The sequence below is a fragment of the Dermacentor silvarum genome, chromosome 3 (genome assembly GCF_013339745.2).
Source record: "Dermacentor silvarum isolate Dsil-2018 chromosome 3, BIME_Dsil_1.4, whole genome shotgun sequence".
NCBI lineage: Eukaryota > Metazoa > Arthropoda > Arachnida > Ixodida > Ixodidae > Dermacentor > Dermacentor silvarum.
Window position 1 is genome coordinate 66,616,099 of NC_051156.1, and position 26,378 is coordinate 66,642,476.

Genomic DNA, 26,378 nt, shown 5'->3' on the forward strand with positions numbered 1-26,378 from the left:
ACTGAATACGGCATCGCGCGAGTTGACGGTCACGGACCTCCTCGGTTCGCTGGGCGAACATGGCCGCATCCGTGTGTTCTCCTATATGTTCTACTACAGCAAACTAAAGCGAAATTCGCCACTGAGTGCTAAATTCAGACTTATACACGTTATAGAAAAAAGGTTACCGATTAGAATTAAAAAAACCTATTTAAAACGTAATTTATATGCAAATATAAAATAGGTTTCTTGGAGGCTCCTTCACTCCCTAGTTTTATAGCCATTGCACAAATACAGCAAGTAGAACGAGCTGGTTTGGCTCTTTTAATGCGTCCTCTGCAGCCCTTCACAAGGTGATTATCTTTATTTAGGATTGCGTTTCGACATTTTTTGGTAATCTTCCCTCGTTTTCTTACGAAGCCATTTGCAGCGACACTTAAAGCTTTCTTGATGTGTGCGCTGGGGGACAGAGTGGCTGTGTTTTGCTGTACGAACACCTTGCTCACCAGCGTGTTGTCACTAAATGCCGCGATGCTCGGGCCTCGGTCCCCTATGCAGTGTAGCGCTTGATTGCAGCTGAGCATATCGCAAAGCGCACCCGATAGGGCCAGTGAAAAACTGAAAATCCTCTCTAAATGGTTCCCTGGCATCAACGTCCCAAGAGGCCATCACTATTGAGCCATAAAAACGTTGTTTAATTTTGTCAGCCAACATCACGTTTAGCTGCTCCCGGCGCCCATCACTCGTATGCAATTTAGAATGAAATGTCAGATTTAACGGACGCTAGCAAATGCTCACGTTCCTTGCAAAGGTGGCAATTTGTCTGAAGCAATTTTACATAAATTTACATATTATTCAAGCGTAAAGATACTGTTCGTGTGCTACAGTCACAAAACATCGGCGGCTGATATCAGACACGTAAATATCAAACAGAAACATGTACGTTAATACCTTAGAACTTCTATCGATATCACGAAAGTCATAGATACTAAGTGAAGAAGGTTCGAGCAACAGCCGCTTTCAAGGCCGCTTAGGAGCATCTTCTTCTTTCTGGGGTTTTACGTGCCAAAACCAGTTCTGATTATGAGGCACGCCGTAGTGGAGGGCTCCACATTAATTTTGACCACCTGCGGTTCTTTAACGTGCACTACAACGCAAGCACACGGGTGTTTTTGCATTTCGCCTCTATCGAAATGCGGCCGCCGCGGCCGGGATTCGATCCCGCAATCTCGTGCTCAGCAGCGGAACGCCTTAGCTGACTGAGCCACCCCGGCACTTCGAGTAGTTGGAGAGAGACCGTGTAAAGCGAGAGGGACATTTATTACAAGAGGAAAGTTCAGAAACCACATTTCCAAGAGATATGTGCAAATCTCCGCGCATGCCACGTTCAGGTTGTCGAGGCATACACAGGACGCCTATTGAAGAATGGAGGTAACCCATGTACCTAGATGTTTTCTCTTTGAACATTTTGTTGCCACTAAATTTAGGTTTTCAAGGCTGCGTCCCCTGTTATAGCTTGTTTTCTCAAACAAATTTTTTAAATGTTACATGTAATTGGTTGCTGAAAAAGTAATTGTGTTACAGGAAATGTTACCGAGGAAAAAGGTAATCGTTAAATTGCAAAATAATCAAAAAACGTGATTGATTACAAGTAGTTATTGACAAGTGATTCGTTGCTTGGAAGTCTGGACATATTTGACTTATTTTTGGTATTTTCTCTCCTATGTTTTGGCAAATGCGAAACCGTCACGCGCTGATGCTACGCTGATTCAGTATCCGTTCCAAGCAATTGGATGCGCTGACAAACGCTGGCGGACTACTTCGCTTTGTACCACTTTCGCAGGAACTCTGCCGCAGTATCTTTCTCATCACTGCCACAGGGCTGTTGTCGACTATATTTAAAACAAAAATGTGCCTACAGGCAGCAGTGTAGGTAACTTATTGGAGAAAATGTTGAACCGATTCGAAGTCTTCAGCAAACAGATTATTCAGGGACTATTATGACCCGTGGTCACAAGAACGACATTGTATAGAAGCGCATCGGGCCTAGCTGATCTTGAAGCATCAACAAACTATGAGAAGGAGCGGCACGACAATAAATGAAGTTTAATCACCCGTTTTCGTTTTACCGAAAGCGGCAAAAATTCATCCTGATATTCAAAAGGATGCGTATGCTCAAATGTTGCACCGCTGGTTTAGTGACGACCCTGGCAAATTTTTACTGGGACAAGATTCGATTGTGTGGCTTTATATTTACCTTGCTGTTTGTCCATTTCCTGTGCCTCTGAGTGTTTATACAAAGAACAAAGTTGCACTGTGCCGATTACTCCGTTGTTGTATTTTGGTGCGTTAGCTGCAACAGTTTTTGATGATTGTACTCTATTCTCTCAGTCATGAAGAAATTGTCTAAGTCATGGTATTCCTTATAGTGATCCTGCTCATGGCAACTCTCTCAGGAAAGAATGTTTTATAAAGAGTTATGCAGAGTATGAAGAATCACAGTTTTTGTGTCCTTAAACTCCGTTTCATCATCATCAGACTATTTTTATGTCCACTGCAGGACGAAGGCATCGTCCAGTGATCCCTCATTGCCCTGTCTTGCGCTAGCTGACCGCATGACATTCTTGCAAGTTTCCCGATTTCATCACCTCATCTAATTTTTTTCCGTCCTAGGCTACGCTTACCTTCTCTTTACACCCAATATGTAACTCCTGTGGCATTCTCACCTGTTATCGGCCCTCCGCATTAAATTGCCTAAGTTGCTCCATTTCTTTCTCTTAATGTCAATCGGAATATCGGCTGTCCTCGTTTGCTTTGTGATCCACACCTCTCTCTTTCAGTCTCTAAAAGTTGCGCCAAATTATTTCTTGTTCCATACCTTGTTGCGTGGGCCTTACCGTTTTTTCCTCGAAGGCAGCTGCCGACACGCACCAGCACTACTCCATCAATCCTGAATAAACTAAACCCCAATCAATTTCTCGATCCCGGCTGTTATCGTTGCGCAGCCCTTTATGCTAACTATAGCCACATACTTCTAGAATGCCCTGACCACCCCCCTCCCCCCCTACCTTAAGAGTGTGGAGCTGTGGGGGGCTGCTCTAGGCAGCTCCTAGCCTGGTCAGCAGGTCGACGTCCTGCGCTGGGCCGTGGAGGTGATGGGGCTCTACCACGAGTAGATGTCTCTGTAGTCTCACACCCCCGCTTATCCTGCTGGGTTTTAATCCTGACAAATAAATTTCATTCATTCATTCGAGCTTCTTTGTTAGCCTCCAAGTTTCTGCCCCCTATGTTAGCACCGGTAAAATACAAATATTGTACATTTTTCTTTTCAATGAAAGTGGTAAGCTGCCGGTAGAGTGTACTAGAATGGAGGAGTGGGTCCAGCGGACGCCTTAGGAAGCGGCGAGGGGGAAGCAAAAAACACGGAAAATGTGGCGGCGCTGCCGTTGCCTTCTTCTGAATCTCCGGCCAATAAACGTTGGCTCCGGCTGTTTCAGCAGCTCTGATTGGCTGAGGCGAGCTCGCGGACTGAGTAGTTGTCGTCTGCTAGACGCACCGTCGTTGTTGCGTCGTTTGCGTTCTTTCCGCCGTTCTTTTCCCATTTTATTTATAATAGATCGGTGGGGAATAATGTCAGTGTTACCGCCACCGAGTGTCCGCCTGTCAAAGCTCCATGCAACCGCGGTGGGGTCTCCGACGCGACAAGCGTCTGGCCGGCGAGAGGGGCCGCTCATTCGAAAGAAAGTGACGGTGGCGCAACCTAGATTTTCCATAAAAAATGCATCAGCGCAGAGCCCTCGTTGGACCCATCCCCCAATCTAGTACACTCTACTGCCGGTCAGAATTACGTAATGAGCGCCATATGCACCCCAACCCGTTTTTATTCGACTAGATTCATTTTCACCATCAGGGTCCCGGGTGAGTAACTGACCTAGGTTACCGCAGTCCTGCACAGACTCTATAAGGCTCACTGGCGATCATGAGTTCTTGTTCTCTTACCAGGCTATTGAAAATGAGCTTTGTCTTCCGCATGTTAATGTTCAACCCTACTCTTGCAGTTCCTCGGCTAAGGTCCGCAATCATTTGTTGCAGTTCATCTCCAGTGTTCCTGAACAGGGCAATGTCATCTGCAAACCGAAGGTTGTTGAGATATTCGTCGTTAATTATCCCTCCTAAGCCTTCCCAGCCTGATACCTTGCATATTTCTAAGCGTACATTTACTACCATTGGAGAGATTCCGTCTCCTTGTCTGACACTTTTATCCACAGGTACTTTTCTACTTTTCTTCTGGAGAATCAAGGAAGCCGGATGTACAGCACCCCGACTGGTGTGCTGTAAATTGCACGTGCTGTAATTCTGTCTGGTATATTGTCCAGTAGTTTGTACAAGCGGAATTTTACCAGACGACTGGAAAGGGGGAAAGGTCATTCCGGTTCGTAAATGTGGTAACAAACTATCCCCCCTAAACTATACCGCCCCATTTCGATAACGAACGTCCCATGCAAAATTATGGAACGACAAGCATCAGTGACACTAATGAGTACCGATTGACGTCGCCTTCGTTGCTGCTCTTTTTTACAGCTCGACGGGGGATCTTTCAGCGGGCCCAGCTGCAGTGGCGGCTGTGAGCACATACTTCCACATATTTCGATAACAATGACAGCTGCGATTGTTATACTTCGATGCGATTAATACTTTCAACGGTACGCGTTATCTTAAATGCACTTATTGTTATTGTCAATGCAGCATTATATAAGAACTGCTCACCGCTTCACTGGTTTTCCCTCAATACTTCGACGCGATTCTTGGCCGATCAAGACTTTGGTGTCACAATATCCGTAAGAAGTCATTACAGCGATTCACTTTTCCTAGGTGCACTGAAGCCACTGTGTCGGGATATCACATTGTTTTGTACCAGAGTGCCAGCGCATTCTTGAAACAGTGAATGTGTGGAGACAGTGCAAAATGGGATAGGGGTGAGTGGGTAAGGAAGAAGTAATTTTCCTAAACCTTTATTGAATCTCTCTAACGTGCAATTATTGCTTTTGTAATGACCACTCTCAGAATGTCTTGCACCATCTGAAAACTCGTAAAGTCGGAAAATCGGAGCCCGGAATGCCGCCGCAACGTCTCTTGATAGATGAAAGTGTAATATGCTATCCGCTGAAGATTGCCGTCGCTCTCACACAAGCAAACCTTGTATTCCTGCAGGCCGGACGAGCTGGAGAGGAAGAAAGCAGTACGGACTACAGCCAGGTATTCCAGCTATTGTCGAACAGTGTGGTGTGCAGTTAATTATTCTAAACATTTTATGTTCGAGCTCTAGGTCTAAGGATGAGCAAGGGCCCAGAAGGTAGAAAGGATGAAATGTGGCTCAGGACTACAATATACCTTCTCCTTAAAGACAAATTGGAAAGCATTCTATCCCTCAGTGCGTGTTCATTCCCGTTCAAAGAGGAAGCGTGCCCGAATAATTTTGTGAAGCGCTTGTATTTATTACCATTTACAGAACATTCCCATCTCAAGTTCACAACACGAGAACGTGTTGCACAAGGTGCTTCTTGTGCTTCTTACACAAGAAGCACGTTGTTATAAAAGGTGTTTCTTTTTTATTGCCGCACGCCCCTCCCCCCCTCCTCCCCCTCTCAACGCTTTATTCCTTCCGTTTTTGCTAACAGGCTGCGTGGTTAGGCGGACGTTAGCAGCAAAAAAAGTTACAATGATATTTTCGCAAATAACAAAGATTTAGTAACAAAGTTTAATTACTAACTTTGGGCCACATTTAGAAATCGAGAAATTCAAGCCAAGGAGGGGTGATGTCATGTCAGCTTAGAGGAAATCCTATAACTAGCACTACTTCCAAAATATGCCACTGTAATGTGTGCTACGAAATACATCGGCGTTCCGGGCTCACTTTTCGGAACTTCAACATGCTGGCCACCGAGGCATGGTAGGCATGAAGAAGTGTGCAAGAAGCTGCGTATGGTGGCCCGGAATTGACAAAGTTATCGAAGAAATGGTGCGACAGCGCCGTGAATGCCAGTCAACGCAGAAGAGTCCACCCAAAGTTTCTATTCCCACGTGGGACCATCCCCAGACACCGTGGAACACAGTGTACATTGATTTCGTGAGGCCAGTACGTGGGCACACCTACTTAGTTGTTGCGGACGCGTACACAAAGTGGGTGGAAGTCCGTCACGTGACACAACCAACATCCGCAGTTGTCATCGACGTACTCCGAAGTCTCTTCGTTACGTTCGGCATTCGCCGAAAAGTCGTCTCCGAAAATGGAAGCGCCTTTATTTCTAGCGAGATAAAGCAGTTCTATGCGGCAAATGGCATACAGGCCATCACATCACCAGCGTATCACCCTGCAACCAACGGCCAGGGAGAACGATATGTGTCAGAACTGAAGAGAGCGCTCTTGATGGATATACAGTGGTCCGTACAGTGTCGACTTGCAAGGTTCCTGTATCGGAAACACACCACTGTTCGCACGGCTACAGGAATGACACCTGCGAGAGTGATGTTTGGACGAGAACATTTGTGTCCTCTCGATCTACTAAAGCCGGAAACAGAGACACACATCCCTGAGCGCCAGGAGACGCTCAGGCAATCACGTCGCTTCTCGGTAGAAAAACTTTGTTACTTTCTCGGTAGGGGAGAAAGTGTTTATCCGATAGCGTAAAGGAAACCCGACTGGATTGAAGGGCAAATACTGCCCCGCGTCGGACCACGATCGTGACTTATAGGAAGCGTCCTCGAAAAGGTTCGACGTCACCTCAATCACATAAAAAAACAAGTCAGACCAGGCAAGAAACCTAAGCGCTGACAGACTGGAGCACAGCACACGAGTTCTCGAATACAATGCCTGAAGAAACAAGTGCTGCTGTTCTACTGGTACCAGACTCACTCGATACGCAAGAGAGCACTTCCTCTCAAACATCGGCCTCGACGTCACAAGCAGGAACCACCCGGCAACTGCGACCACCAGAGGTTAGCTGGCCTCCAGACGCTATGGCGACTTCGTCTAAGGGAGAAAGAATTGGTACGTCGCCAGGAGACGACAACGATGAAGTGCGCGCGCGAAGGCACTGGCGATCTGGCACGAGCGCGCCTCACGGAACGAACGCCTCACCAGTGTTTTCTCGGAAGCTTGGACTACTGTCTCCTAATATGTTCCTGTTTCCTTGGGTGTAAAAGTCGTCGGCAGCCAACTACCGCTGTACAGATGCACCAAAATGCAACCCCGGTTTCCTTTCAAGCATGAAGCATCAGAAGTCGTCTGTATTAGGCATGAAATCCAAGACTGTTAAAGCGGCTCAGAAGATCTCGGAGGCAATGTGTTAGTGTAAAGTTTGGTTGAATTACAAGCGAAATGTAAAAGGAGGCAGTAAAAAAGTAAAAGGAGAAACTAAAAGGAGGCAGTAAAGTCCAAAGGCGTGGATGAGCCTATCGTGATACCAGTGCAGAATATGTGTCTTTGCAAGGATTTTAAAGAGGCTTATAGCTCAGCCAGTCAACGCAGACCCATGGTCCGGGAAGGGACTGTGATAATGCTATTGCAATACAGTGGCTTAGGTGCAGAACGAGTATCCGTCAAAATTTTCCCTGAAATGTTAACGATCATCCAGCAGCCCACCTCCAACCACGCATGCAATACAGCGCTCGTTCTGCACCTTTTGGTACAGATTACGCAAGATCGCTGTGCATGGCTCTTACATGGTAAAGCAAATACGCTTGTGCGAGTACAACTGGCGCAATGATCAATGCGTGAAACATCAGCTGTGTTTCCAGCAACCGCCGTTCGCTTTTTTGGGCTCTCTGGAACTTCCTGTACAACCCGACGTTGTAGCTCAATGGCTGCGGCGTTGCGCTGGCGAGTTCGAGGTCACGATTTAAATCCCGGCCTCGGCAGCGGCATTTAGATGGTGGCGATGTGCAAAAACTTTCGTGTAGTCATTTTTAGGTGCACGTTAATGAGCCCCAGTTGGTCAAAATTAATCCGAAGTCCTCCGCTATGGCGTGCCTCATAATCAGATATAGTTGGCACGTGAAACCACTTAATTTTATGTGTCTCTACAAGGAAATGAAGGCGGACACAAAAATTCCAGAAGCATCTTACATTACAGTTAGGACAACAACGTGATAAGCAAATTACGCAAAGCGATACCCAGTTAGCCTATGAGGGTGCCGCCTTGCTCTCAACACGTTTTCCTTTTTTGTCAAGCGAAGCTTGTATTGCCGCATATTTGTCGGTGGATGGGGTGGTGGTGTCAAGTTAAAAAAACGCGGATGCTCCCAGAGTAGAGCAGATGTGGGAAAGCGAGCCGGCGCCAGATCAAGTGACGTGCGTGACCAATCAGGGTCGTTTGGTGTGTGGCGGGGGAGGCAAAGGGAGGGAAAGCTACGTGTGGCGCGTTCCGCCGAGGAGCAGGCTGCGGTTGAGCAACGGCGCCGCCAACTCGCTTGGGAAATGCTTGTCGTCGACGTGCCGATTCTAGCGTGAGGGCTTCCGAAGCCCAGGCGAAACGTCAGCGAAGAGCCGCGGACCCCCCGTTGCGGGAGTGCGATGTTGAGGCCAAACGTCGGCGAAGAGCCGCCAACCCTGAGTTTAAGGCAAACGAAGCGCAACGCCTGCGACAGCGTCGTGTTACCCTCCAGGAACCCGACAACGGTGGTGTGCGCCTCGTAACTACGGGAAAGTAGTAGGTCAGGTACACACGACAAGCTTCTCTTACCCTGATTTTCTCTCGGTGATTTGTTCTACAGCAAAGCTGTTAAGGGCTCACTTTTCGATGGTCTCGTTCGGCTATTATTGACCGTACTCTCAACTCTCAACTCTCATTCTCACATTCTCAGCTCTCAAACTCTCATTGACCGTATGCTGTATGTGTGAGTGAAAGCGCGCGAGGTCGAGGGATGAGCGCTTTCACGGGGAGCGAACGCACGGCGGAGAGCAAACGCGACTTCCCAATGGAAGGGGAGTGGTGGGTGAGGAGGGCATCGAGGCACCCTAGACTGTACGTGTGCGTGCCCACTCTCCCACTGCACACAACCGTTGTCAAAACGCTGGCTACGTGACCGAACGGCTCAACGCCGTTGTCGACAATATTCTGAAGAGGAAGAGCCGCGACCACAATCTATCTCCACTGCGGCGCATGAGCGCAGCCCTACCATCCTCTGCCGCCTGTGCCGCTGACTCTCTCTGGGCTCTCTCTCGCCCACCTCTCCCCTAATAGTGTCGACAACGGTGTTTAGCCGTTCCGTCACGTAGCCAGCGTTTTGGCAGCGGTTGTATGCGGTCACACAAACAACGCGCACAACTTGTCGACGGTGGCGGCGTTTTACCCGCGTTCGCACCGGACGTGCGCGGCGTTGGTGAAGTGTTTCTGAAGAACGTGCCAACCTTTGCTATACACCTTATGGCGGTGTACAGTAGCGACTATAAGGCCATGGTTCCTGTGGTCATTCAATAAATAAAAACCACCGGATCATATATATTTCTCATTCTTTAATTGTTCACATAACCAATTACACCTTCACAGCTTACTAGTAATAATTCTAAATACATAATTCCCACCATAGTACAGCTTCGCTGGTGTTCCATCTCCACCCCAGTGGAAGGGCTGACAGTTTTTATTGCGATAGCAATTATATGGACACTCCAAAGCAGATTTCTGCCGTCGCCGTCGTCGTTGCCGTGAGGTTCCGTTTGACGTCAATGGAGATGAAATCGTCGCCGCGCGCCGCCGAACGCTGTATGTGCGAGTGAAAGGGCGCGAGGGATGCGCTCTTTCACGGGGAGTGAACCCACTGCGGAGAACAAACGCGCGTTCTGCGCCGTGCTTCCTTAAGGGCTGCAGAAGTAGGCGTCTCTTTCCTCCTTTACAATCACCATATATGTAGAGCAAACGCGCCTTCTTCCGACGCGCGGAAGGCGGTGGTGGGGGAGGGGGAGGGAAGGGAGGTGACGTTTAGCTGTGGCACCAAGTGCCTATTTATATCAGAGGCTCCTGCAACAGTCGGCAACGCCCCACGCATTTTGTGCGAACGCGGGCAAAACGCCAACGGCGTCGACATTAGTTCTGCGTGTTGCCGGTGCTGCTGCATGTCCAAGTTTATAGAGCTGATAAAGCTACTATCATTACTCCGTATAGCTTTCTGCAAATTTGCTATCGCAATTGATGCTTCGCCTTTCAGGTGAAACTGCGACCACTTTTTTTTTTAGTTGTGACTTCGTACATCAGATGTACAGGTCATTAAGTGTGCAAGACTAAATACTCTAAACTTATGTGCATTAGCGCTAGTTTATCCACTTTTATCTGCCATCCTCATATCCGCACCATAGCAGCAGCATTCGCTCTGTTTCCGCGCTTCTCTCGTATGACATTGTATGGTCACAAAGGAAAACAATTCTTAACCTTTGGGCCTGATGATGCGGTTTAATTTTTGGAGGCTTTTTGATAATGTCGACTATTGTTAAGCACCGCTGAAGCTTCCAGTGCTAACACCAGGGCACTAACACAGCCCAGATAAAGCCCATGCTGCAATTTTGATTCAACATTCACCGCTCAGCTTGTGGCACAACTTACGACCTAACTGCACCAGCTGGCTAGAGCGTAAGATTGCGTGGGCTTCTCAAAAAGCACATGTCATGGCCAAGAGCTTGATTTAACACATCCGGCTAGAGGAAACGTTGACACTGGTTCGCATCTGTTATAGTTCAAAATATCATGTCATTTTGATGGCCTCCGTACGCTAGCACATTCTAGTTTCGCACTCAAATTGCCGTAGCGCCTCCTATTCAGCGCTGGTTCTCTACTATACTTCGTTATATACATCAGTTGCAACGCTGTGGAGGCTAAACGTACTTTTTTGCAGCTGCTGCGTTCGCACTTTTTACCCGTACAAACGAACAAACCATGTACTCATAAGGCTGCTAACACATTGATTTAAATCAATTTGCTTTTCATAGTTTTTTTTATTTCAAATGGACATTACGCGCTAGCGCTATTGGACATAACGCGTTAGCACAGCCCTGCTGGCCTCTGCCGCCTGTGCCGCGGGCTCTCTCTGGGCTCTCGCCCGCGTCTCCCCCACGGTGTAAGAATAAGGAGAGGTGCTGACACTCTCCCCCCAACGCGCGCGAAAGCGCCGCTCGCTCGCGCCCGGATTATGTTCGGCTTGGTTTATACACTCTAGCTTGGTTGCAGCTGGTTCCAACGTTACTAGATCTAGTAACGTTGGCTGGTTCGGCGCCGTCGTAGAGGGCGCTGCGGTATGCGGTCCCAGCCTCGGCGGGAAGGCGCGTGCTTCGCTGTCTTTGTGCGCTTTGTGCTTGCACGTGCGGCCGTGCTGTTTTGAAGGCACACTTTTTGTTCACGCGCCTCTCATCATCTTGTGCTTGTGTATTGTCGCCACGGGCCCTCGACCAAGGTGGAAGCGGCCTTCTGAGAGTTTGAAATGGGTAGAAAATGCTTCGTCACGAACTGCAATTCTGGATACCGAACTTGTGCGGAGCGTTTGCCTCTATTCAAAGTGTCGTCTAACAGCGGTCATCTAGAGCAGTGGCGCCGTGTAAATCTGAGGGCAGACCGAACTCTAATGCCTACCAACAATGTTTGCGCCAAGCATTTTTCAGAGGATATGATATCGACGGCATATATTACGCGGAGCTCAATAAATTGTGCTACTTGACGCGCCAAAGAGCCCTGTTCTGTCTGCAATACAGTTCCCACCTTATTTCCTAACTGTCCAAAAAACCTCACACGGTCAAATAAACCTCGAAAGCCGCTGCGGAAGAGAGAACCTCCTGTGTGCCACAAAAACTGCTGTGCGCCACAGCAGTCTGTGCAAATTTTGCTGCATGTATAAGATATATACTGGGTGTCTTAACAATCATGCACCAAGATTTAAAAATATGAAAATGTCACATAGCTGGACAGAACCAAGGCAATGTTGTCTGTCGTCTCTTGGAGATACTCAGATTATTTTTTCCATTCCGCCTTATTACATAATTATTTTTATAACTGATTAATAAACTTTTCTAATACTATAATTAGATAAAAAAGTGTGAACGAGAGAATTGCAAAGCAACATGAAAGATTCCCGATACAGCTTTTTGTTGCTCAATGCGTGATACATAAAAGTGTTTTCCGAGCATGAAAGAAACCCGCGAATAGACTCAAAATTGCCTCGAGGCACTTTGCGTGTATTCGTGGGCTTCTTTCACGCTCGGAAAAATACTTCTACGTAGCGTGTATGGAATAATAGAAAGCTGTATCGGGAGTCTTTCATGTTGCTCTCCAATTGTCTCACTGAAACTTTTAATATAATTATAATATTTGAGAAGTTGATTAATTAATTAAGACTAATCATGTAATTAGGCCAAATGTAAAATATAATCTCAGTATCTCCAAGGGACGGAAAACAACATTACCTTGGTTCTGTTCAGCTACGTGACATTTACATGTTTTTAAATCTTTGTGCACCCTGTGTAATACTGCCGTTTTCTGTGCAGATGTGTGCCTGATTTTCAAATTTGTGCCATCCTGGATACTGAATGTTTTTTACAATGCGCGTGCGGTGTATATTACACGCTTGCATGTTTTTATTCTACATTTTTGCATTGTGGGAGTGTATGAGAGCGTAAGGTTCTGGGAAGGCTATCCTGTATTAAAATTATCGAGCTGCTTCATGCACAATTTTTTAATTATTCTGTCTTTGCAAAATAAAAAGTCTAAGAGATTATTGTGTGCAGGGTATAAGTGTATTTGTGGACAGGCTGTAGCATGCATTGTCAAATACGCTTACATTGGCACATTCTCATATGCAATTTAAGAAAAAAGAAAGTCACCTCTTAGATCCTGCAAGAGTCACTCGCTCCCCAAACGACGAAAGCCAAATGAATAATATACACAGTCTATGTTAAGTGGAATTGAAATAAAAAAGATTTTCACAAGTAAACTGTATTCGTGATATTGTAATCCAAGATAAAACGCCTGCCTTCATCCCGCCTGATAAATTATCTTTTGAAAGATTTCTTTACATATAGCTATGTGCTTTGTCATCATAGGTTCTAGCCATGAACACCCACTTTGCTCTAGTGCGTTGCATATCGCAAGCTTGCGCCGTTTCATTTCTTAAATTATATCGCGCCCACACTTATTTCGCGTGACGATGCTTGAACGGTTTTCTGAGTTTGAATTTTCCGATGCAGTCACTATTTTTTTCTGATCGAGGGGTAGCACGCGGGCTTACGCTTTCATGTTTTATGCTTGTATGCATGACTAGATCGGCGCAACAAAATGTGCGCGCGAGCGGAATGTGAGTGGGCGTTGAGTGCTCCCCGATCGATCCGTGTTCACGCCATTCACGCCCTGCACAATATACGTTCATGTTAGCAAAGCATTCAGCCTGGTACACTTATCACCTTAATCTGAAATAACGAATTTCCTTCGCGCTTTGAGTTTTACTGGCGCCACTATGAACGAAAATTTAGCGGAGGCAGAGGAATGCCAAGCCGCCGGCGCCGCTAAGCTGGGACCGCTGGCCGCGGCGCCATCTATCTGCTCGCAGCAGAGCTACCCGGTGCACCCGCGCGCGGCCTAACATAATCTGGACGCTGGCTCGCGCGCAGTGTCAACACCTAAATATTCTTCCACCGTGGTCTCCCCTAACAGGGTCGACAACAGCGTTTAGCCATTCCGGCACGTAGACGACGCGCTAGCGCTCTTATAAGTGGTAGAGCACTGCACGGGCCCGAGCCGGCCCGAAAGCCCGGGCCCGGGCCCGGCCCGCGGGCCGGGCCGGGCCGTCCGAAGCGTTTGTCGGTGGGCTCGGGCCGGACTCGGGCTTGAAGCCACGGGCCCGGGCTAGACTCGGGCCCGCTCATTGAAGGGCCTAAGTAGGCCTTCGAGCACACGCGACCGTTATATGCATGGCATGGTTCAATGCATTCTGTACCAAGCTGAAGTGACACGTGCAAGATGACTGTCATCATCATCATCAGCCTATATTTATGTCCACTGCAGAACGAAGGCCTCTCCCTGCGATCTCCAATTAACCCTGTCTTGCGCTAGCTGATTCCAATTTGCGCCTGCGAATTTCCTAACGTCATCACCCCAGCTAGTTTTCTGCCATCCTGGACTGCGCTTCCCTTCTTTTTGGTATCCATTCTGTAGCTCTAATGGTCCATCGGTTATCCATCCTAAGCATTACATGGCCTGCCCAGCTCCATTTTTCCCGCTTAATGTCAACTAGAATATCGGTTATCCCCATCTGTTCTCAGATCCACACTCTCTTGACTGTATATCTTCTCAGATGACTATATCTTATCAAAGAAAATAGTAAAACAGATGAAGTTCTCATTTTTAACAGCGGAGCTGTTAAAAATGAGAACTTCATCTGTTGTGTCCGCTGAGTCCAAAAATGCGGGCCGATCCTGGCAGCAATGCAGAAAGGGTCCAAGCGCAATGGCACATACACCTGTGAACTAGTGAAGCTGAGCCTGGATAAGTCTAGCTAAGAATGGTGGGGACTAATTGCCAATCGATAGGCAATTGATAGCCAATCAATAGCTAGTCGATAATTGATCAATAATCAATAAATTTCTGAAAATGCTGGGGATGACTTAGTAGTGCTTAGCCTAGCCCAAATACGTGGCCAATACCTTACGATAGCCAATCGACAGCCAAAATAGCTAATCGATAATCAAGCAGTAATAAATACATTCCGGGAAATGCTGGGGATGATTTGGTAGTGCTTAGTCTATCCCAAAAGCCAGGACTAGCTAGGTGTCCATCATCTCCGCTGTCTCTTTAACATTGCGCCGCGAGTGCAAGCTACGCTAATTTTTTTTCTTTTCCGCAAAAACGAACATTGTTTCCGCGTAAGGAAAAATAAATTATACAAAGAACCACTCCTCAAACCATTTCCATGTTACCGCTTTTGCGCTCGCCCTATTACCAGTGTCGATACTATGGCATTATATTGGCGCTAAGGCCAGTTACTTTTGTGCTTCAATGCATAAAACAGCGTTTTCCTCAAAAAGTTAACTGGAACGCCCATGCATTTCGTCGGACACTTTGAAAATTAATATCTCGAAACTGGTTCAGTCCTGAGAATTCGTTCCAAGTGGATACGCCTTGCGAACTCAGCGACTACAATTCGTAGACTGAAAGATGTACCGTAAAACAATTAACTAAAAAGTTAATTCGCGTAATTATGTTAAATATTCCATTAGGCGTTTTGACCATCCATTAGGCCATCCATGTCAGAATTAGCTTGGAACTACATAAAACAATTAGCCTCCTTAGAGCGTCGTCGCATAAATGCGAACACAAGAAATCCTGAGATATGGTCAATTCCATACTTCAGAAGACTCTATAAGCATCAGTCGCTAATACATTACCTACCATTCACTTTGAACAAATACAAAAATGGCGGTAATTTCAGTAAGAAAGAACTCAGCTGACACTTTGGTCGCTTGTAATGTATCTGATGTGATTATTATTCTGCCTTTGTGTATGGTTCTGAGTATATAATGTAAATCATGTTTCGTTTTCTTAGCAAATGTTGATCTTGTAAAATTCAGTCTCATGCAATGTTGTATAGCTGGTGTTGCATTGTTTTGTATAGCTAGTATTGTTATTGTACTGTTGTTTAAAATGCATTCTGTTAAAGCTTTTTCCAATTCTGTTAACTCGCCATGCCGCAAATATTCTTTGTCTTTCCGTTCATAGCTATTTCGTCTATGAGGAATTCCAGCGACAGCTGGAAATATATGTGAATTATTTTGCATGTGTGCACACTGTTTGTTGTACTATTGCCTTGCCTGGTCTTTTGGGTCGCGTCAAGTTACATATGTAGAATTTAGTCCAAAATGACCGTCCAGCATGTAAACTGGACAATAAATTGATTTGATTGATTTCGTCGGACACTTTAAAAATTATTATCTAGAAAATGGTTTAGTGCTGAGAATTCGTTCCAAGTGGACACGCCTTGCGAACTCGGCGGCTATAGTCCGTAGATTGAAATATGTGCCGTAAAATATTTAATGAGAAAATTTATTCGAGTAATTATGTTAATTCTTCAATTAGGCGCTTTGATTTCTCGTGGAAGTAATGGCCGCCTCATCGAGTAGTTTAGATCAAGGATTATAATTAAGCTATCTGCCACAGGCAATGTAAAAAATTTGGTTCAGCTAAAATGAACCACATTTGCATGCTAAATGACATCATAGAACCATATCGTACAAGTCAAGGTAAGTGCATGCACACGAGCGGAAAAATAGCAGCACAGGCAATGGGCCGGATTACTAATGTTCCCGTGGGAAAAACAAAGATTTCGGCCTTTTATTGCTTATGTACTGCAGCTGCTTAAACCTCGAGAAGGTGAGGCTGACAGATACGGTACAATCTGTAAGTAAAAAAAAAAGAATTTTTTTCTTACAGGCCGGGCCTTGTCATGCACACGCGGGCCCTAGCTAAGCTTAGTAATGAAAGCCCGGGCCGGGCCCGGGCTGGTTTCGGTAATGTACGCCCGGGCCCGGGCCGGGCTCGGGCTTTGTATTACGGGCCCCGGCTGAGCTTGGGCCTCGTAAAGCGGGCGCGGGCTCGGGCCCAAAAATCCGGCCCGTGCAGTGCTCTAATCAGTGGCCCTTACGACTCGCCATGGCCAGCCGCGTACCGTTCGTTCGGAAGAACAAGGCAACGAGCGACGGGAAACTGGCGACTCAATCTCCCACGCGAAAGGAGGACAGCGGGAAGGCAGCGCGGGAGGGAGGGTTTGCGGGTTCTGCTCTGCTAGCAACTTGTACTTTGCGCGGCGCCGGGCGGTCGCGCGCGCCGTATCTTGAAAGCGATCCGCAACATGGCTCCTACCTTTGTGTGCGCTGTGCTTTCGCCGCTCAGTTTCCGCCATAAAGGTTCACCCGCTGCTGTTGGCGTACTTACTTACGCCAGCGTTTTGACAGTGGTTGTGTGCGGTCACAAAGACAACGCGCAGAACTGTTGTCGACGGCGGCAGCGTTTTGCCCGCGTTCACACCGAACGCGCGTGGCGTTGGTGACGTGTTTATGAAGGACGATGACGTTATGAAGAATCGCCTTTGCCGTACACCTATGGTGGTGTACCGTAGTGACCATAAGGCCATCGTCCCGGTGGTCACTAAACAAATGAAAACCACCGTATCATATCTATTTCTCATTCTTTAATAGCTCAAATAACCAATTACATCATGGCATCTTAATAGTCATAATTGGAAATACACAATTCCCACCATAGTACAGCTTTGCTGGTGTTCCGTCTCCACCTGAGTGGAAGGGCTGAGAGTTTTTAAAAATAATTTGATACACTCATGGATCCGACGTGACGTGTGCAATGACGCACACACTAGGCCCACCTTCAGTCAACCAGAACCATAGAGCCGCCGTGGCGACTGGGGAGCGTGCTCGACTGTCAACGCGGAGGCCTGGGCTTGATGCCCACCCAGGCCGAAATGTAGCAAATTTTTTTTCAAAGCCATTCATTTACTTTATTTACAGGAACCTCCCTGAGAAATGCGACATCAGTGCCAGCATTCTTTATTGTGTTTCTACTTTTCGTACCGTCGTCCTTGTTTGGCCCGGTCATTCGGTCACGCCACCGACTACGACGCCAAATTTTCGCTCAATATAATCCTTTCTCATTAATAATCTATGCGTTCGCGTAGCTTAATAATTATTAATATTATTAATAATGATTAATTAAATAGTTTAAGCTCGATGCGTTCGCGCTATCCTTGCACGACAGGTTCAGTCGCGCTGTCTGAGTAGTCACGCGCAAATAAGGAGTAGGATCCCTGGTAATACCGCGTTAGAAGCTATAGCTCTCCGAATATAATTGGGCTTTGCCCAGCCCGGATTGTGAAGACATTTTCATCGCGAGAACAATTATACGGACGCTCCAGGCGCATTTGTGCCATCGATGTTGCCGTCGCTGTGCTATCCTGCTATCGATGTCGAATACGAGGCCCCCACTTGGAGGTTTGGAGCATGAAACGCCGTGGTTTAAAAGGCTGGATAGACGCGTAGTGCGTTTGACCCCAAAAGTGACGTAGCCAAGTGACGAACTTTCATGTACCGCTCAATCGGGCTGGCCGGAGCCAGGGCAGCGTTTTGGCTGCCGCACCTAGCATAAGTGTTGTGTGCACACACTTTAGCGTTCCTGCTGAACAGTTGTGTGCAAACCACATTACTCTCAGAACAAAAGACGGAGGAACCATTCCGCACGTCAGCAAAATCAGATTTCTCGGCATGCTCATTGAGAGCAACGGCTCAAACGCCGCGACAGTGGCGAAGATCGCCACAAAGTTGGATAACGCCATAAATATGATACGATGCGTAGCAAACAGACAACACGGCCTTAAGGAAGAAAATCTCCTCAAGCTCACAAACGCCTTCGCGCTATGCCACTTCACCTACGAGGCGGCCATGCACAAATGGAAGGTAGCGGAGAAGGACAAACTCAATGCGCAACTGAGGAAGCTAGTCAAAGTAGCACTGGGAATCCCCAAGAGCACCGGGACAGAGCTCCTGCTGCAACTGGGGGTACACAATACACTTGAAGAAATCGCCAAAGCTCAAGAACGGGCTCAATTGACAAGACTCTCTGGAACCAAACAGGGTAGAAAAATCCTAGCCAAACTAGGTCATGACACCACAGCAATCGAGAATTTATATGAAAGTGTTCCGACGGACACACGCAACTCCTACACGGTTCGCCCACTCCCGCGCAACATGATCCCCGCGCACCATCAACCCAGAAGGCTAGCACGCAGATCGTTCATTCTGCGCGAAATACGTGATTAGAAGATCCAAGCCTGTTTCGTAGACGCGGCACAGTACCTGTCCAGGCAGGCCTTCGTTTCCATCACGGTCAATAAGGAAGGTCAAGTCACAAACGCTCTCACAGTCAAGACCCACAATTCCGAGATAGCAGAACAGGTTGCCATCGCACTCGCACTCACAGACCCGACCACCACCCACGTCTACAGCGATTCACGCTCGGCCGTCAAAGCCTTCCAGAAAGGCGCCGTTGCAAGACAAGCACTACATGTAATCAATACATCCGCACCGCTGCAGCATCACACCATCTGCTGGTTCCCGGCACAGCTCGGAGAGATCGAGGACGCCCCTCCCAATCTCAACGAGATGGCTCACAGGAGCGCGCGAGACCTAACCCTACGCGACGCCACCTATTCTGGTCGTGACCATCCGCGCGAGAATCGGGACCCTCCCTCCACATACAACGAGGTCACAAAGCACTTTTATCTAGACCGCAGAATATACAGCACACCTCACAATAAGCTCACCAGGCCTCAAGACATCACCTTCAGAATGCTTCAAACCAACACGTACCCCACGCAGAACAGACTACATCACTACATGCCTGAGCTATACACTACATCATATTGCGAAAATTGCCTTAGAACACTAGACGTACATCACTTACTCTGGCCGTGTGGTCGGACCCACGTAAACAAGAACAAAGACTCCGCCAGGCTACAAGAAGCACTACGCAGCACGGACCTGGCGGAACAGCTCTGGGCCGTCCAGCGAGCCCACGATGCGGCCAGGGAGCTAAAACTCCCGGTCCCAACGTGGGAGTAGCCCGCTCTATGGGGCCTTGCGCCCCGTAGCCCCAAGGACCTTACAATAAAGTTATCCCACCCACCCACCCACACCACGGTGAACGTCAAGCTGAAGTCATGTAACCATCTCTTTGAACGCTGACCAACCGGGACGGTTTTCCTTGGGGCTCGTGCAGCACCGAGTTGCGAATTCTGTAACGCCGCTGGAACGCTTCTCGTTACGCCAGCGTTCTGACACGGCGTAACGGTAAACCTTACTATCCTTTTCAATGCTTCACCTTGAGGAGAAACTAGCCATTTCTTTGTTGTCCTGAACATTCGCCACTTGTCAAGTGCTCGTTCAATTGTTTTATGATTTGCTACAGCCGGTTCTGGTCGATGGCGGAACAATGTTTTTCGTGGCAAATATGGTTTTGGTTCTGACCTACTGCTCCCGTTTGCTATTCTCAATCGCAGGATTTTACCGCTGCTGTCGACGATACCGAGCCCCCTGACAGGACAGAAGCCGGCAAGCCCGTCGACGGCAGTCAAAACGACGACGCCAACTACACCGGCACAAGTACAGAGCGAGGACAAATCTTCGAGGACAGTGATGATGCCTGAACAGTCCTTTTTTATCCTGTCTCAAACTTTGGTACTTTCTTTAGGTCACGATTTGGTACGCTGAGGTTGTGTCCACTACTGGCATGTCCACTAATGCGCCACCCTATAAAACGCTGCTTCTCTTCCCTATCGGAAAGCCTTGGCGTCCTTCTCCACAAATATAGTTAGGCGTCGTTCAGATCGGGGTGTGGAATAAATCTTTCCCCTGGTACCGTAATGGTTGCCTGGACTAATATCGCCGTAAGGCACCTAAAGCGCTGCGCATTACATTCAGGGCAACAGTCTATTTAGGCTATTGTTTCAAGACCACTTCTAATTTTGTGATTACCAAAAAAGCTTTAGAAGAACCAAGGCTACTCAGCAGTGGAAGAGGGATGGAAATATATCACAATTTCAGGATTATTGGTAGCTAATCATATATCTAATGTACGAAAAAATAATATATCAATACCCTTGGGCCTCTCCAGTCATCCTCTTTTATTTAAAGACCATGGGAAAAGTGGAGATTCACGCAATCACGGAAATTGGAAAACTAACGTCTATGCAGGGAGCGATCAAACTTGCGAATATCACAGAAGGCGACAGATCTGTACAACACCCACGTGACAACACCTTTTTAAGCACTCGTCATGTAACTCTGCTCAGCATGTTATATCCACGGCCGGTCTGGAGCTCACGTCTCGAGTTTAGAATGCGTCCTCTGCAATGGTGATTATCTACAGCTTGATAGACGCCCAGTATGGTTACAGACGCTGCCGCTCGCCGCGCGGATGGCGAAGACTCGCTCTACGCTGGCTCGTCTTTGCACACGGTGATCTAGGTAGGCTGTGTCTAGGTAGTGTTGGTTGTGTCATGGGTGTCTCGCAAGTGCTGTCGTCACGTTATTTACTGTCTGAGTGCGGCGAAGAACATGGGGCGTTCTTGTCTGAAACTTTATTATTTTGATGCTTGTTTAGTGCTTTGATGTTTAGATGCTTGCGCCGCAGAGTGACGTTGTGGTGGCGTCCTATTCTGCGAGTTTCCTGCTGAACTGGTCCTGCTACAACGGTGAATAGCACACATCCGGAAATATATTTTTTGTCTACGACTTTATTTTGATGCTTTTTTAGTGCAAGCGGACGTGTACATGCGTACGTGTGCAAGGTACGTGTACATGCCTACGTGTACAAGCGGAGGTGTACAAGGAGTGCATGCCACTCCTTCCTCGTGGCATGCAGTCGCCGCTTCAAGCAATAAGAATACTGTAAATATTTCAAGTTAAGGAAGCTTTGTACGCGGAGCTATTCCGACAATTTTTCCTTTGCAATAAACATACAAGATATCGTCTTTTGCGATTTACATTGTACAGTGACACCAGAATCACAAACGATGCGTGTGAACACAAATCGATGCAGGTGGTCTTGCTTCAAGGCGTATGGATTGCATAGGTCGTCTGCATCCTGGACTGCGCTATTCTGAAAAAAATAATGTGGGCGTCAATAGCTGCCTTAACAGCAAAGTGCATACCCTACGTAAACAACGCACAACAAAAACGCTGCTGTGGAGAAGTTGCTCACGCAGCAAAGCGGCTGTGTTTAACTTGAGTTTAAAAACCACAGGAAGAAGCCTTTGTGCATGTCATAGCAGAAAAGTACACTTGATGAACTTCATAACAGAGAGACCTATGCAGGCCTTGCTTGTCAGCATAACGAAGGGATCGACCTCAACAGCAGGACAGAGGTCACTCGATAGGGTGTACCGTAAGTACCGCAGGCGGTAAAAAATAAATGTCCTTTGTGCTACCGTGTTGTCTGCGTGGCCAGGAGTACCATCTTTCATGCAGATTAAAAACATCGGTTGAGATTGTTTATCGCACGTTTCGATGCTTTCCTGTGCGCGCGAAGGCATATAAAATCCCACTGCAGCGATTCAGGAATATAGGTATATCCAAAGAAAAGAAATGCTTTCAGCGCCGGTTTTAAGTTCTTGTGAAATATTAAACGACCACTTGATGACATAGGTCGTCTCTGTCGTAGTTTTGTTCCCTAAAAGAAAGCAGAAGGAATGAATGCGCACGAATGCGCGCTAAAGGCTGATTGCAGCATGCTGCTCCCGCTATTTTGAGCGGTAAACATGGTCAGATTTTTATGGCAATCAGCGCCCTCAGCGACAAAGCGGACGGCGCGGGCAAACTGTTCATTGGACAGGCCACATTCCAAATGCGAGAATCACTCTCCAGAATGGCCGTAGCCTAGCATAGCAGAATGTACCTTGTACTTTACCTCACTGTTTAAGTGCGAAGCTTTTTACAAACCAGTTTCGTGAGCGTGACTGTGGCCTGGCCACATAGCCCTTGCAGGTTTGCTTGGCACGCGGCGTCCTGTTGGCGAGCGGCACCCTGCTGCCGAGCCCATTCGGCGAAGGCACGGTGTAAGAAATATAAACGTGTTGACACTCCGCCCAAAGGCGCGACCAGATATTCTTCGGAGTAAAACAGGCAGATTGGCTGGTGGGACTAGCGTTCGTTGAGACGCCAGCATGCAATGACCTAGGTATCCTAAGTTACGGCTCAGCCCTATCGGCCCCTGAGCCGCAGCGCCCCACACGCAGCTGTGGCCGACGCACGTGCTACAGCTACACCGCGGCTATAGCACATTCGCCCGGCCACAGCTGCGTTTGGGGCGCTGCGGGTCAGTGGCCGATAGGCCGTGGCTACAGTGAACACAATCTGTGTGCGTTTTCACCGCGGCGGGCGGCCAGTGTGAACACATATGTGCAGGGCCGATTGATTTTCCTGCTATACCCAAGACAGACGAACTGAAGCAGAATCGTGAGCGTTCCCAGACTCCGGTGAAGAAGTTGGCAGGAATTCTAACCCCTCCGCACGGTGCTGGGACTAATCAGAAGACACTGGCATAGGTAAGCTGGGCGGGGGTCGCGTCTTCTACAACCAAGTCCATCACACAGAGTGAAGAATATAAGCGCGTTCTCTCGGAAAACAAACAACTGAAAGCTAACTTAGATAGCACCAAACATGAACTTGAAATACTAAAACGCCAGGTGGAATTGTTGACAGCACTGCTAGGGTCACAGAAACCCCAACCATCCACACAGCAGCAACAACACCCACAAGACCTCCAATACGCGAGGGTCCCTCTACAAACCTCACCATAATCACCAATTTCACCCACGACACTCTTCGCGGAGCTACAAACAACACTCACAAAGCAAATGGGCGACATGTTCGCTCAGATGAAAGAGGAACTACAACAACATATGAAGACACAGATACAACCTATGAACAAGGAGTTCCAAGAACTCAAGCAATATGTGGATGAGTCTCTTCAAGGCGTTAAGAGGACCCGCAAGCGACAATCTAGCATTGACGACGATAAGCCGTATGTCAAATACATCGTAACCACGGAGACTGAGGACGCAACTTCGGGCACTCCCCAACATGGCTAACAGAGCTTCCAGACAACAAGAAAATCTTGCTATTTGGCAGTGGAACTGTCGCTCACTACAGAACAAACACGCTACACTCACACAATACATGAAGGCGGCGCTAGTGCCACCCGACCTCATTTGCCTGCAAGAGATCGGGAAAACACCGAAACCCATCGGTGGTTATCGTCTTTACGTCAACCTTAATCACCCAGCTGTAGAGACCCTGGCAAAGAAGGACTTAGCCATAACCGCGACCGTAATACCGGGGGTCGAAACACACCATCAAATAGTCACAATTTGGCCGGTCAAGAAAGGACGCCCTAAATGTGTATTAGTGCACGTGTACAGTCCCCCTAGCGAACGCAAGGCCGACTTCTTGACAATCCTGAAACACGCATCCACACTGCCTTCAAAGTGGAACCGATTGATTTTCCTTGGCGACTTTAATGCATGGCACACCGAGTGCGGGTACGATCGAGATACGAGCAAGGGAATCAATCTACTCAGCGCCACCCAGGTCCACGAGTTACTGCTGCTCACACACCCAGGAGTTCCTACAAGGATAGGCAACAGCGTGACTCGGGACACTACGCCGGATCTTACCTTTATCAACAATGACAACGGTGTTACCTGGAGTAACCTTGAAGAAAACGTAGGCAGCGACCACTACATCTTATGCACGACGGTGAACACGGCAAAGGTCCGCCTAGCCTTAGGGACGGCCAGGATGACGGACTGGAACAAATATCGAGAACGCCAGCAGACAGCTCCCTCGACACCCACTGCGGCAGAAGGATGGAGTAATTTCCTAAAGGAACTCTATACGGAAACCACTAAGGAGCTCCAAACCACATCTGACACGCCGGCTATAGACAACCACCTAGCCCATCTCTGGGAAGCTCGTAGAAGTCTCAGCAAGAGGTGGAAAAGACAGCGCCACAACCGAAACCCAAGGCGACGAATCGAGCGATTGCCGGAAGAAGTAAGCACCTACGCTCGAACACTCAATTACAACAAATGGCACAGCTTCTGTGACTCCCTTAGAGGCACACTGAGCACCAAGAAGACATGGGCCATGCTGCGATGGATGCTGGATCCGACCAGTACGCGCACGGAAACGGCTAATGGCATGCGGCGACTCATAGGAGAGTACCAAGGGACGGAGACTGAGCTGTTGCAACAACTGAAGACCACCTACACCGGTGAGGCTCAAACACCTACAACAGCACCCAAAGAATACCATGGGGAAACCAACGAAGATCTGGACGCCCCCATCTCTTTCGCGGAACTTTACTCAGCCGCGCAGACTTTCAAAAAAAAAACACAGCACCAGGACCAGACCACGTCACCAATGCGATGCTTCGAAATCTCAGTGACACGGCCATCGGACAGCTTGTGCATTTGTTAAACGATCAGGTCTGGAGGAAGAGATGCCGGGAACCAGCGCCATGGAAATCGGCCAACATCATCATGATCCCAAAACCTGGCAAGCCGCGAGAGATCGGACAGCTGCAGCCCATCTCATTAACATCGTGCATGGGTAAGCTCTTTGAAAGAGTCGTGCACACCCGGCTGGAGAATCACCTCGAGCGTAACAGCCTTCTTCCGGACTGGATGTTCGGCTTTCGCAAGGGAGTCTTTGCGCAGGACGTCTTCCTCATGCTAAAAGACGAGGTCCTCGGCCCTCCCCCGGGCAGCCTAGACAGAAGCCTGCTGGCCCTTGACGTTCAAAAGGCCTTTGACACCATATCTCACTCCACCATACTAGAGGGCCTTGAGGACGTCGGATGCGAAGAAAGAACATTTCACTACATTCAGGACTTTCTGCGTGACCGCACTGCAACAATTGCGCTCGGAGCGTCACGATCACTCCCGTATGAACTGCCGGGCCGCGGCACGCCTCAAGGTGCAATTTTGTCTCCGCTCCTATTCAATATTGGAATGCGCAAGCTCGCCCTACAGTTACAGGAAGATGAAGACCTCGGCGTGGCAATTTATGCCGATGACATTACGCTCTGGGCGACCAAAGACTCATACGGGGACAGACAAAACATACTTCAGCAAGCCCTAGACACGGTCGAATCATACACAAAGCATGCCGGCATAAAATGCGCACCGAGCAAATCTGAATACATACATATTCGACCACCAAGAACTCAAGCCAACCGAGCTCTACCGTTACAACTACTTCTAGACGGAGAACCTATCCGAAAAGTCCAGCAGCTACGAGTGCTCGGAATGCATATACAGGAAACCGGCAGTGCCGGCATCGCCCTGTCCAAACTCAAGCGCACGGTTCGCGGTGTTACTAGCCTCATTAACAGAATAGCACGTAGCAGAGAGGGAATGACGGAGACAGACACTATGAAATTAGTACAGGCCTTCGTCATAAGCAGAATCACTTACGCTCTTCCTTTCCAAGCGACCCGACAAACTGACATCGACCAAGCAAATCGACTGCTCCGGATTGCCTGCAAGGCGGCACTCGGCCTGCCCGAAAACACGAGCACTGACCGTCTCAGAGAGCTGGGCATGATGAACACATACGAAGAACTCGCCGCGGCCACACTCATGGCCCAGCGCGAAAGACTAAACGCAACACCCCAGGGGCGCTCCGTGCTAACGCGACTACGATACCCCCTAACGCCACAGTTCTGTGGAGACGAGACCATACTTATGCCACCGGATCTACGAGCAAGAATCCATGTGAACCCCATCCCACGTCACATGAACCT